Below are 10,434 nucleotides of genomic sequence, written 5' to 3' on the forward strand. Positions count from 1 at the left end.
TGCGGCCCGCGACGAATTCCTTTCCTGTGCTAACCTCTTCATCTCAGAGTAGCACTTGCAACGTACGTCCTCAATTATTTCCTTGACGCATTCCAATCTCTGCCTTCCACTACAGTTTTTGCCCTCTACAGCTCCCTCTAGTACCATGGAAGTCATTCTCTCATATCTTAGCCGGCCGGTGTTGCCGTGCGGTTAAAGGCGATTCAGTCTGGAACCGCGCAACCGCAACGGTCGCAGGTTCGAATCCTGCTTCAGGCATGGATGTGTGTGATGTCCTTAGGTTAGTTAGGTTTAAGTAGTTCTAAGTTCTAGGGGACTTATGACCACAGATGTTGAGTCCCATAGTGCTCAGAGCCATTTGAACCATTGAACCTCATGTCTTAGCAGATGGCCCATCATCCTGTCCCTTCTCCTTATCAGTGTTTGCCACATATTCCTTTCCTCTCCGATTCTGCGTAGAACCTCCTCATTCCTTACCTTATCAGTCCACCTAATTTTCAACATTCGTCTATAGCACCACATCTCAAATGCTTCGATTCTCTTCTGTTCCGGTTTTCCCACAGTCCATGTTTCACTACCATACAATGCTGTACTCCAGACGTACATCCTCAGATATTTCTTCCTCAAATTAAGGCCGGTTTTTGATATTAGTAGACTTCTCTTAGCCAGAAATGCCTTTTTTGCCATAGCGAGTCTGCTTTTGATGTCCTCCTTGCTCCGTCCGTCATTGGTTATTTTACTGCCTAGGTAGCAGAATTCCTTAACTTCACTGACTTCGTGACCATCAATCCTGATGTTAAGTTTCTCGCTGTTCTCATTTCTACTACTTCTCATTACCTTCGTCTTTCTCCGATTTACTCTCAAACCATACTGTGTACTCATTAGACTGATCATTCCGTTCAGCAGATCATTTAATTCTTCTTCACTTTCACTCAGGATAGCAATGTCATCAGCGAATCGTATCATTGATATCCTTTCACCTTGTATTTTAATTCCACTCCTGAACCTTTCTTTTATTTCCATCATTGCTTCCTCGATGTACAGATTGAAGAGTAGGAGCCTTGTCTTACACCCTTCTTAATACGAGCACTTCGTTCTTGATCGTCCACTCTTATTATTCCCTCTTGGTTGTTGTACATATTGTATATGACCTGTCTCTCCCTATAGCTTACCCTTACTTTCTTCAGAATCTCGAACAGCTTGCACCATTTTATATTGTCGAACGCTTTTTCCAGGTCGACAAATCCTATGAAAGTGTCTTGATTTTTAGATTAAAGTTCAGTCTTGATCACGTCTGTTTTAATGGGTAACCGGTTTCGGTTTTTTCTATAAAACCATCATCAGACCCATTGGCTCCCTTGGGTTGGTAGGTGGAGCTCTCCTTGCTGCTGTGCAGTCAACTGCACAGCAGCAAGGAGAGCTCCACCTACCAACCCAAGGGAGCCAATGGGTCTGATGATGGTTTTATAGAAAAAACCGAAACCGGTTACCCATTAAAACAGACGTGATCAAGACTGAACTTTAATCTAAATATAACAGTTGATCACTGTATTCCAAAAATGTTTACAAAAAAGTCTTGATTTTTCTTTAGCCTTGCTTTCATTATTAGCTGTAACGTCAGAATTGCCTCTCTCGTCCCTTTACTTTTCCTAAAGCCAAACTGATCGTCACCTAGCGCATTCTCAATTTTCTTTTCCATTCTTCTGTATATTATTCTTGTAAGCAGCTTCGATGCATGAGCTGTTAAGCTGATTGTGCGATAATTCTCGCACTTGTCAGCTCTTGCCGTCTTCGGAATTGTGTGGATGATGCTTTTCCGAAAGTCAGATGGTATATCGCCAGACTCATATATTCTACACACCAACGTGAATAGTCGTTTTGTTGCCACTTCCCCCAACGATTTTAGAAATTCTGATGGAATGTTATTTATCCCTTCTGCCTTATTTGACCGTAAGTCTTCCAAAGCTCTTTTAAATTCCGATTCTAATACTGGATCCCCCATCTCTTCTAAATCGACTCCTGTTTCCTCTTCTATCACATCAGACAAATCTTCACCCTCATAGAGGCTTTCAATGTATTCTTTCCACCTATCTGCTCTCTCCTCTGCATTTAACAGTGGAATTCCCGTTGCACTCTTAATGGTACCACCGTTGCTTTTAATGTCACCAAAGGTTGTTTTGACGTTCCTGTATGCTGAGTCTGTCCTTCCGACAGTCATATCTTTTTCGATGTCTTCACATTTTTCCTGCAGCCATTTCGTCTTAGCTTCCCTGCACTTCCCATTTATTTCATTCCTCAGCGACTTGTATTTCTGTATTCCTGATTTTCCCGGAACATGTTTGTACTTCCTCCTTTCATCAATCAACTGAAGTATTTCTTCTGTTACCCATGGTTTCTTCGCAGCTACCTTCTTTGTACCTATGTTTTCCTTCCCAACTTCTGTGATGGCCCTTTTTAGAGATGTCCATTCCTCTTCAACTGTACTGCCTACTGCGCTATTCCTTATTGCTGTATCTACAGCGTTAGACAACTTCAAACGTATCTCATCATTCCTTAGTACTTCCGTATCCCACTTCTTTGCGTATTGATTTTTCCTGACTAATGTGTTGAATTTCAGCCTACTCTTCATCACTACTATATTGTGATCTGAGTCTATATCTGCTCCTGGGTACGCCTTACAATCCAGTATCTGATTTCGGAATCTTTGTCTGACTCTGATGTAATCTAACTGAAATCTTCCCGTATCTCCCGGCCTTTTCCAAGTATACCTCCTCCTCTTGTTATTCTTGAACAGGGTATTCGCTATTACTAGCTGAAACTTGTTACAGAACTCAATTAGTCTTTCTCCTCTTTCATTCCTTGTCCCAAGCCCATATTCTCCTGTCACCTTTTCTTCTACTCCTTCCCCTACAACTGCATTCCAGTCGCCCATGACTATTAGATTTTCGTCCCCCTTTACATACTGCATTACCCTTTCAATATCCTCATACACTTTCTCTATCTGTTCATCTTTAGCTTGTGACGTCGGCATGTACACCTCAACTATCGATATCGGTGTTGGTCTGCTGTCGATTCTGATTAGAACAACCCGGTCACTGAACTGTTCACAGTAACACACCCTCTGCCCTACCTTCCTATTCATAACGAATCCTACACCTGTTATACCATTTTCTGCTGCTGTTGATATTACTCGATACTCATCTGACCAGAAATCCTTGTCTTCCTTCCACTTCACTTCCCTGACCCCTACTATATCTAGATTGAGCCTTTGCATTTCCCTTTTCAGATTTTCTAGTTTCCCTACCACGTTCAAGCTTCTGACATTCCACGCCCCGACTCGTAGAACGATATCCTTTCGTAGATTATTCAACCTTTTTCTCATGGTATCCTCCCCCTTGGCAGTCCTCTCCCGGAGATCCGAATGGGGGACTATTTCGGAATCTTTTGCCAATGGAGAGATCATCATGACACTTCTTCAATTACAGGCCACATGTCCAGTGGATACACGTTACGTGTCTTTAATGCAGTGGTTTCCATTGCCTTCTGCATCCTCATGTCGTTGATCATTGCTGATTCTTCCGCCTTTAGGGGCAATTTCCCACCCCTAGGACAAGAGAGTGTCCTGAACCTCTATCCGCTCCTCCGCCCTCTTTGACAAGGCCGTTGGCAGAATGAGGCTGACTTCTTATGCCGGAAGTCTTCGGCCGCCAATGCTGATTATTTATCAAAATTTGGGCAGTGGCGGGGATCGAACCCGGGACCGAAAACGTTTTGATTATGATTCAAAGACTCTATCCCTAGACCACGGATACTACTAACCTAAACGACCATTATTCCGCTAACGTCCATCTCCTACGGTATTTTCGGCGACGAAGAGATTAACATTCATTTATATTTATGACCTTTAGATTTTACCTCTTTGTTATTATGTTTTCCACAAATTTCAACTCACTGATAGTACTGTCTTTTCTCAACCCTACAAATGTGAAAAGTTATTTGTCCTCATGAATATACTAATATACGTTTGACAATGATTGAAATCTTACTTCGCAGCCTCCGGCCGAAGGGTGGACGAAGTCCAGTATTTTCTGAGTCCAGGAGCGAAACGGAACATCGGAATCTGGGATACACTACTTTTGTGCAAAAGAAGTAATTTTGTAATAACCACTTTTGGACAATTCGGAATAATGATAATGACCTGCGCAAAGCCTAAGTCATCGTACTGCAGTACAACCACAGTTGGTGTCAGTTAGCCACATACTGATGCAATATGAAATGAAGTCAGTATAGCAGTTGGCATCAGTAGCAATAACTTAACTGTGCAACAATAATATGATAATCTAATATTTTACAATATGGTGAACAACTGCACAAATACTCAAAATTTTATCGTGTGCAACACATGGCATGCACTTATATGAAACACGTTTGTTTAATGTGTTCAGAAAATAACAAAACGTTCTGAAAGAAGCAATAAATGTATAAAACCACATTTCCGCAAACCGCAAGACAGTACAAATAAGCCTTTATCAAGAAAAAGCGTTAGAGTTACATTTTGTAAAATAAGTGTTGATTGTGTCTTATGTAGTCAGTAGCACCAACACTACATTTGAGCGGACTTGAAACTTACTCTTGCTGTGCAGGCAGGTTTTTCTTCCAGAAACCGTGTCTATTTCTATCTAACCACAATAATAGCTTCAGGCTCACATTTTATTGTTTATTGTATCATTGTCATAGCATGTCACATCTTTGCGCCGTAATCCAAATATTTTCGTGCCAGCCGTTTCTCCGGAATTCTTATAATTCCACCATCATTGAACATGCCTCTCAGACGGTTTCCTCACATTTTATATCAACTAAAACGTTCTGAAAGTTATCTCTGTCGTGTTAGAAACAGTTTACGAAAGTTTTCTCACAAATAATAAAATTTGTACAATTAAGTACGTATCATAATTCTACGGAAAAGGACATATGAAACAAGATTATCGTATGACTGCGTCTGGGACTGTTCGGCCACCAGAGGCGAGTCTTACTAATTGGCGCGACTAGCGCGTCAGTAGCTTGAAGATGAGATAAAGTGGTTAGAACAACGCAGACGCCCATTCCCAGAGGAAGAAAATCGTGACCTGTCCAGAAATCGAACATGTGACCCTGTGACCGGCATTCACACCAAACACTTTTCTTTACATTAGTTGCACTTTATTTTGATTAAATAATTTTTCAACTATTAACAAGACAAAACAGAACTTAAATACAAACAGTCTCATTTTATCACGTCACTTTTTTTAACAACAGTGCTCTCACTACATGAGAGTCCATATGCTGCTTTGTTGGGGGGTGCAGTTGGTGTAGTGTATCGCACAATGAGCTTGGCCCCAGTGTGCTCAAATTGTAGCCGAAAAGCTGCGAGTTTTCTGGCTGTACCGAATAGGAGGGTCATTGGATGCTTTAGTAAAACGTAGTCTCACGGTAAACTCGAATTTCACCGCCGTAAGTTACATGGTAGGTTACAGTAAATGAAACTTCCCACCTTAAATATGTACCGGGATTGACAAACACGGGGATTTTAGTAAATAATGTCTGCTATCACTTTCCATAGTACAGCTGCAAGCAACTTGCGTCTAACGATGTCTCGTATTTGTTGTCCCGATTGCTTTCTTCTCTGTTGCCCGCAGGCTTCGATGTGCAAAACAGTAAACAGTACACAGCGAAGTAGGAAATGGCTAAGAATCCAGAGTTACTGAAATTAAGTTGGTAAATGTTAGGATGCCACATGATTTTATTTCTATTCACACAGCCAAAAATCCAGAAACAGTTGTTAGATGCAGTCTACCATCGTTAATCGCGTTACAATTTCCAGATTCTAACTGAATTTATAGCATCACACAAAGTAACCACAAATGTGATTCACGCGATCTCACAGATGACAGTCGGTAACTCGTGGTCTAGTGGATAGCGTTGCTGCCTCTGGATCATGGGGTCCCAGGTTCGATTCCCGGCCAGGTGGTGGATTTTCTGTGACCGGAGACTGGGTGTTCGTGTTGTCCTCATCATTTCATCATCATCATCATTCGTGTTAGTGGCTCTATTGTAATGTGTAACAATAGGGCTTTGTATCGGCGCTGATCACCACGCAGTTGACCGCCCCACAAACCACACAGTTGACACACATCGCACAAAAACTTTTTCCGATGCTACTTTTAACGTTTCGATTAGTTTTTACCCTAATTCGCACTCAACACATTAAAGTATGCGTCCCCTTCTTGGATACGAATCGGTGACTCCTAGTGAGTTAGCTTCAGTCTGGTGTCCGCTCGCTCAGCAAGCCCCTATGATTGGCTCGTCGTTTTCCGCCAACGGCTAGTAACGCTGAGATCTGTCTTTACTCTCTTACGTATGGATTGGAAGTTATTGATATTGTTATTAACAAGCTATCAGAGCAAGGAACAACAGGGGCCTTTTAATATTTAAACAATAAATATAACTGCACTCCAGAGAATAACAGACGTTCCGGTCTATCGTGGGCGGGGCTACAGCGGCCATCTTTGTGCCAACACTCAGTATGCATCCAGCGGTGGCAGCGTCTGATCTGTGTCTCTGCTACTTTGCTGTCTGTGACGTGTGAAAATGTGCGCTGTAACAGAAAATCTCGCCACTTGAGAGGTGCCTTCTATGACACGGCTTTTGTTGGCAAATGTAGCGTCGATAGTTCCGATGCCACAGCGTAGGTTGGCACTACGAGAGCGGACGAACTACGCCGACCACAGCGCCCTCTAGCCGACGCTGTGGAGCTCAATGGGCGCCTCTCTGCTTTCTGTCCACTTGATCAAGAGCAGACGACCAAGCAACTTAGCTTATACTTGTAGGGGGAGGGGGCTAGCCATTACAGACTTTGCCTTGTTACTTCAATAATACGAGGCGTGGTTTTTTTTGTAATTAAAAAAAGACGTGCTAAGATATCTGAATAATTTCATTTTTACATGAAAGCCTGTATCTTAATCTACGCACTGACGCCATTACAGTCGGATACTTCCTTGTTTACGTTGTGTGCTGAGTGTTTAAGAAGCCTCCGATAATCGTGAGTCCCGGCGACTGTGAAGTACGGGCTCTTATAAGATTTCTTAGTGCTAAAGGCCTAAAAACGATCGATATTCATCGTGAGATCTGTGCAGTTTACGGGGAAAACATTATGAGTGACGGAATGGTAAGAAAGTGGGTGAGAGCATTTAAAAATGGCCGCACAAATGTGCATGATAAACAAAGGTGTGGGCGTCCTTCGGTCGTTAATGAAAGTTTGGTGCAGGAAGTGGACAATAAGGTGAGAGAAAGCAGACGCTTTACGATTTCCTCCTTGCGGGGTGACTTTCCTAATGTTTCTCGTAGTGTTTTGTATGGCATTATGACCGAGCACTTGAATTACCGAAAATTGTGCGCACGTTGGGTACCGAAAATGTCGACGGATGTGCACAAAACCAAACGTTTAGACAGTGCATTGACTTTCCTTGAGCGGTATCACAACGACGGTGATGATTTCTTAAGCCAAATTGTTACGGGAGATGAAACATGGGTGGCCTATGTCACACCAGGATCAAAGCAACCGTCCATGGAAATTGAGCAAGGGCATCGTTTTACTGCAAGACAATGCCCCTCCGCATGTGGCGAATCAGACCAAAGATCTCATCACATCTTTTCGATGGGAAACTCTAGATCATCCACCGTGCAGCCCCAATCTTGCGCCCAGTGACTACCTTCTGTTCCTGCACTTGAAGAAACACCTGGGCGGTCAGTGTCTTCAAGACGATGACGAAGTCAAAACAGTGGTGATGCAGTGGTTGTCAAGTCAGCGGCAGACTTCTATGAGGAGGGTATTCAAAAATTGGTACAACGTTACGACAAGTGCCTTAATATTGACGGAAATTATGTAGAAAAGTCGGTTAAGGTACAGGCTTTCATGAAAAAATAAAATTGAGATTTCTTAGCACGTCTTTTTTAAATTGCGAAACGGTACTTACTTAAAAAAACACGCCGCCAACTACCATTAACTGTTAGCTTTGATACATGGGTAACGGCTTCGCACCTACGTGCTCATCTTTACCAAAAGTTACATATATGTCATTCACTAATATTCTCTATTAAATGTGCTTTTACTTTACTTTACATGCAGTACCGAACTTCCTTCATTCAGCATATTTTGCAGATCACAGGAGCGGACCCACGCGCCGCCTTCCAGGCGGGATAGAAAAGCAAAAAACTGCAGTTGAAATTTATCGCGACCTTTGTGACGTGCAGAGCATAGAAATAATCAGCGAATGTGGCAATGTTGCACTGATTTCAGAAATTGTCTTACCACTTTTCACTATAATGACCGAGGCGGGAGGCCTAGCCTTGTGACTGACTGATGATGAAAATTAACGACCAAATTCGTGCATATTGTCGTTTCACTGTTACAGAACTTTCGTAACATTTTCCCCAAATTTAACAGAGTTTGTTGCCTGAAATTGTGGTATAGAAGCTAGGCCGCCACAAATTTTGTGCTAGGTGGGTTCCCAAAATCCTAACGGAAGACGACAAAACAATAGAGACTCGCTGCAGCACTGATCTTCATCGAATATTACGAGAAAAATGGTAACAAAGGTATCGGTATTATCGTAACTGTAGACGAGACCTGAGTGAAGCATGTCAATTGCGAAACAAAAAGGCGGTCGATGAAACGGTGACACACAAATTATCCCAAGAAAGAAACGAAGCGTTTACGAATGCTCTCAGCAAGAAAGATTATAGCTACTGAGTTTTGGGACTCTAAGGGAGTGATTCCCGTTGACTTTCTTGAACATGGCTCAACAATTAACGGAGAGTTGTTGCCAAACACTGAGAAAGTTAACGCGGGCAATACAAAACAAGCGGTTAGGAAAACTTAGCAAAAGAGTTTTGTTGTTTCACGAGAACGTTCGTTCACACACGGCCAGTCGTACCCAACAGTTCCTATGGGATTTTGGATGGGAGATTGAAAGTTTACCGTCCAACCTCCTTGCCTAGGGACGCCAGTCTTAAGTTGATGTCGTCAAGCCCTGAATGAAAATTGCGCAACGGATAACTGGGGAGGGGAGCTTGAGAGCGCTACCTAGAGAGCGTGCCCTTTCTGTACGATACTAGGCAAGGGGCTGGAGGGCTCACACGCTGATGTGTGGGTCCCTGTATTCTATATCTTTTATTTTAAATGAATTCCTTTAACTTGACTTCTTTGTGATTTTTAAGGTATGTTAAAGATTGATGACAATTGATTACGTATTTATTTTAAATATTATCACTCGATTTTACAGCGATTGCAGCAATTGTTCCAGTTTACAGATATTACAATTTTACAACTTATAGCTCGGGTATATTATATACCAATCTGCACGCACTTTTCTACGGGCAAGACGGAATTGCGTTGACCAAATGTATACCACCAAAGCCTTCTAATATTTTACATAGGACATCCACTACGTGAGGAGGATAACAGGCAAACTGGGGACCAGATACATTAACACAGGGGGTCAAATTTCCGAAATTAAACGAGAACCTTCATTTCCTTACACAATCCGAAGCTGTAAATTAAAGAATTAGTACAAATATTCAAATACCTATCTTCCATGCTTGAACATTGAGACAGACGCACTGAGGGTACGTCTGCTCACTTACCCGTCTTCTGTAACACTCCCTGAATGTGGCGGGCACCCGGAGGTCTTCCTCGGCCCCAGTGGAGGGGGGTAGTCGAATCACTTGGCCGTGACCAACCTCTCCACCCCCAAATCTTGTGACACTGGGAAGTCTTTGACTTTTACCTGCCTGTGCTGCCTCTCTGATCCTCTACCCAAGAGTAAGGTTGGCACTACTATACTACAGAACTATTTCCCAACAAAGATTTGGCCATGCTTTACGGAAAGGTGTGGGGAGGATTAGGAAAGTTCATGTGCAGATTCACATTCACGTACAAGAAATGCATAATACACGACACATATAAATACATATTATGAAGCCTGACATTTCTTTACGCCCGTTCATATGGGTTCAGTTGCACCCGCGGCCGGCCGCGTCGTGTAATAAAATTGGCTGCGAAGCCGCCTCTGTTTCTATTTCCCGGTGCGAGCGAGCGCCGAAACCTGCTGCTTATAGAGCGGAAACTACTGTACCGTTTCAAGATGTTTGATCTCCACCGTACAGCCCGGATTTGGAAACGAGCGACTTTCACCTCTACCCAGCAATGAAGACACGTCTCACTACACAACGCTTTGATATTGACGCCGAATTGCATGCTGGTATAAACCAGAGGTTGCAATCACCGGTGGCAGATTTCTACAGACGAGGTAGTGAAAAACTTGTGCCACAGAATAAGAAGTGCCTCAATCTGAATGGCGAAAAATGTAGACGATAGTTTAAGAATATACCTTTAAA

This window comes from Schistocerca serialis, chromosome 7 (genome assembly GCF_023864345.2).
Source record: "Schistocerca serialis cubense isolate TAMUIC-IGC-003099 chromosome 7, iqSchSeri2.2, whole genome shotgun sequence".
NCBI classification, from domain to species: Eukaryota; Metazoa; Arthropoda; class Insecta; order Orthoptera; family Acrididae; genus Schistocerca; species Schistocerca serialis.